Below are 4,172 nucleotides of genomic sequence, written 5' to 3'. Positions count from 1 at the left end.
GTAAGCTAAGAAGGTGTAAATTAAAGAAATTATAACAGTCTAATATAACTTATGTAGTAGAGCTAAGATATAATAATAAATTAGCTACACACTATAAATTAGTAATAGTAGACTTAGTAAAAGACTATTAATTAATTTCTATGCATATAAAGCATAAAGCATTATAAAAAAGTAAAGTTAAATGCTAATTACTAATAAGTATTTTAGCCTTTAGTAAGACCTTTACTTTAAAAATAATAGGCCTACTAAATTAATTATTAAAGCTTTTATAATCTTTATCTTTTTTTTTAAAAAACTATTATAATATTACTATAAAAGTTATTAAAGCTAATAATAAGATTATAATAGTAAAACTAGAGGTAAAACGCTAGCTAGTATTACATAGAATAACTATTAAGCTTTTAGCACTAGATACATAAGCCTAGAACAGAGAAGCTAAACACTTAAAAGGTGTAAATAAGAAGAAGTTATAAGCTATGCAACTAGATGCTAACCTACTATAGAACATATAGCTATACATTACTAGAGCTAGCGTATACCTATATAATTAGACACTAAACTATGCTAATAACTAGAAGACACTATATAAGATCTTTTTTATATAAGTAGCTTTAAATAATAAAGTTATTACATTAATTTAAAAGCTAAGCTTTACACATTTAAAAGCTTATAGCTATAAAGCATTTATAATAACTAATAACACACATTAAAATAAATCTAAGCTATAGAGGCTAGACCTAAAGGCGTAAATTAAATATCTAGTTAAGTACTAATTATTAAATATCTACTATGTATAGATACTACTACTAGCAAAAGTAATTTATACACATAATGTTATTTTTAATAAACACTTAATTTTTAGTAGTAAGCCTAAAGACTTAATAAATAACTTTATGTATAACATAGTAAAAAAAATTACTATATACATTAAAATAATTAAGCTTCTAATACTTAGTTATTAGCTAAAGACAAAGTTATTTTATAAAGATAACACTATAAATAATACATTAAATTTTAATAAAGTAGACTTACTAGGCTACTATTAAGAAAAGAAAATTAGAGATAACTATCTGTCTTCTCTAAATACTCTGCTACCTGCAGCATTACTTATGTAGTTAATAGCTAGAGCAGCACTAAAGCTAAGCTAAATAAGGTTATTAAAAACTATACTATAAGCTATAGCCTTTATAGCTAGTATAAGATTTAAAAGTGTAAGAAAGCATAGCAGCAAGACACTAAATAAAGCAGCATTAATAAAAATGCTATTTAAAAAAAAGACACTTTATAAAAGCTAGCTACTACTTTTACTATTAACTTAAAAGTAACTAGAGAAGCACCCTCTATATAAGATGTTTAAAGTAGCAGAAAGAACGCACCTAGATAGTTACTAGATAATAAAATTCTAAACAGAGGTCTAAATAAAGCTAATTAAGGCAGCTAAACAGCAGATTCTAGATTATATGTAGGTGTACACCTATAAGCTTAATAAGCACTATAGATTATAAAAATATAAGGCGCAACTAGTAGTCTATAGTAATTAATAAAGAAACATTACTACATAAAATACCTACACTGCTACTCTAGCAGAACGCTTATTTTAAATGCTAATAGTAATATTTACACACTTTAACTTAGAGCTTAAATAATACAACATAACTAACACATTTATACATATAGTAATTAACTGCAATATCTACATGTAGATGCTAAGAGGCTATTAGAAACTAGGTATAATACTAAAGCTTTAAAAGGCACTATATAGCCTATAAATTTTTTTTTTACTTTAGTAACACTATTTTATAATAACTTTTAAAGGCCTTAGGTTTTTAGCTATTTTATATAAACTTTACTATATAACTAAAGCTAGAATATTTATCTTTTTTTACATAGATAACCTTATTATTGTGTATAAAAAAGGCTCTAAAGCAGATGCACAGCGTGTAGTAGACTAGTTATAAGAGAAGTATACTCTAATAAAAAGTAAAGACCTATAATAGTTCTTAAAAGTTAAGATTATTAAAAATTAATAGTAATAAATAATTTAGCTGTTATAGGCCTTATATATTAATAAGATAGCTAGGCTAGCTAATAGAAAAGACCTGCAGCATACTACACTTATAAGTAAGATTAAACTTATGCTGCAATCTAGTTTTACAACCTTATTAGAAGTAAATTAATATTAGCAGAAGATTAGATCTCTACTCTTTACAGTAGTTACTATAAGACTAGACATTGCCTTTGCTACATTACGCCTTACACAGTTTTTTACAAATCCCGCATCTAACTATTAGGATGCAGCTAATTAAGTTATCCTATACCTACATGCGACACAGACGTACGCACTTTAATTAGAAGGAGAAGACTACCTTGTAGTAGCAAGTAATACATTATTTATAAATAATACACTAAATAGAAAAAGCTTTTAAGGCTATATTATTTAACTATTTAGCAGATAGATTACATAGTAAGTAAATAAACAAGATATAGTTATAATGTTAACAATAAAAGCAGAATTACTTACACTATTCTAAGTTGCTAAGAAAGCTATGTTTACAAGAATACTTCTTAATAAACTATAAGTTAAGCTGCTTAATTTAACTATTATAATCTAGTGCAACAACAAGTAGACAATCTAACTAGTAAATAAAGAGATATCTTGACTTTAAACTAAGCTCCAACATGTTAACATCCATAACTACTAGCTCTGACAGGAAGTCTCTTAACAAACAATTAAGGTTGTCTATGTCCCCTCTAGCAAGATGCTTGCGGACAGACTCACTAAAGTGCTTCTAGCCAGCAAATGGCCAAGCTTTCTTTAGCAAATTCGGCTAGTTGACGTCAGGGAGAGGATAGTCAGTCAGGAAGCGGATATGGAAGAGATTGAAGCAAGAATGGAAGCCCTGGAAGCATACTAAGGTTGCGCAATCAGGAACCAGCTTAAAGCATGTCCAAGCTGAGGGGGTGTGTCAGATATGCGCACCTACTGTCAAGACAGGAGGAACGTTTGACGAAAGCTGCTACATAGTACGAGCAATAAGCTCGAACAGTATGTTGCTGCAAATTGCTGCATTTTGCAGCATTTTGCAGCATTTTGCAGCAAATTGCAGCATGTTGCAAGCTGGTCGCGCATAGGGCTAGTGCGCGAGGGACTCGGATCGGCAGAACAAAAAGCCGAGCAACACGAGTAGAGCAGAAAAAGGATCGATAAATCAACACAATTAATACAATCAATCAATCATCCCATACATCATATCCAAACCCATCATTCATCTCAGGAAGCCTAGAAACAGTGCTTCAATCTGACATAGCCTTACTATACTATTATTAAAGAAGCTATAAAGCATTTTAGAGTAAGTCTATTATAGAGAAGTCTTTTAAGAGTTTTTTTAAAAAATTGTAGATTCTTCAGTGTTTTCTATTCTTTTAGTTATATAATTAGGGCGTTAGCTAAGCGCGTCTACTTATTAGTTATATGCTTTAGTAATGTGCTTTATAATAAAATTATACTAGCTAAGTTCTATTAACTATTTAAGATGTTTTAGCAGTAAGTTCTAAGTAGTAAGAAAAGTTGTTTAGTTTATAGAGTCTATATAGACCTTAAAATATTTTTATATGCCTAGTAGCTATGTTCTTTATATTCTTAAGGCATTAATAATTAATTTTAACTCTTTATTAAAGATGTTCTATTTTAACTTAGCAAAGAAGAATTTACTTAAATAGTAGGCTACTAGGTGCTATTGTAAAGATGGGATAGTAGATAGCATAGATAGCACTGAGAGCAAGGTTTTAGAGAAAGATAGGAGTGTATTGTAAGAGAGACAAATTGCTGCTAAGCCTTGCTGTCGCGTACAGCTATCCGTCTATATATATCCTTCTGCTGTGCTAGCTGGGAGGTTGACCTTTTGGCAAACGCAACAGTTATGAGCCCGGTTCGCGGCGTAGTGTAGATGGTTAGCGCACGAAAATTTTCGCATCCCTGCTCTCCCTACTCCACCAATAGGATCGCATTATCCCGGAGCACTGCGTGTTCGATTCCCACGCTCAGCAAAGAGCATTTAGGCAGTGCGTCTATTACAGAGGCTACCTTACTGGATCCGTCTCTAAGTTCTGTTGCTTGGGCGAAAGAGGAAGGGTGTGTTGAGGTTGTTTCACCATGTTTCACCTCTCTCGTT

The sequence above is a fragment of the Lindgomyces ingoldianus genome (genome assembly GCF_010093535.1).
Source record: "Lindgomyces ingoldianus strain ATCC 200398 unplaced genomic scaffold BDR25scaffold_26, whole genome shotgun sequence".
Lineage (NCBI taxonomy): Eukaryota > Fungi > Ascomycota > Dothideomycetes > Pleosporales > Lindgomycetaceae > Lindgomyces > Lindgomyces ingoldianus.
Note: the sequence above shows the minus strand (reverse complement) of the source record.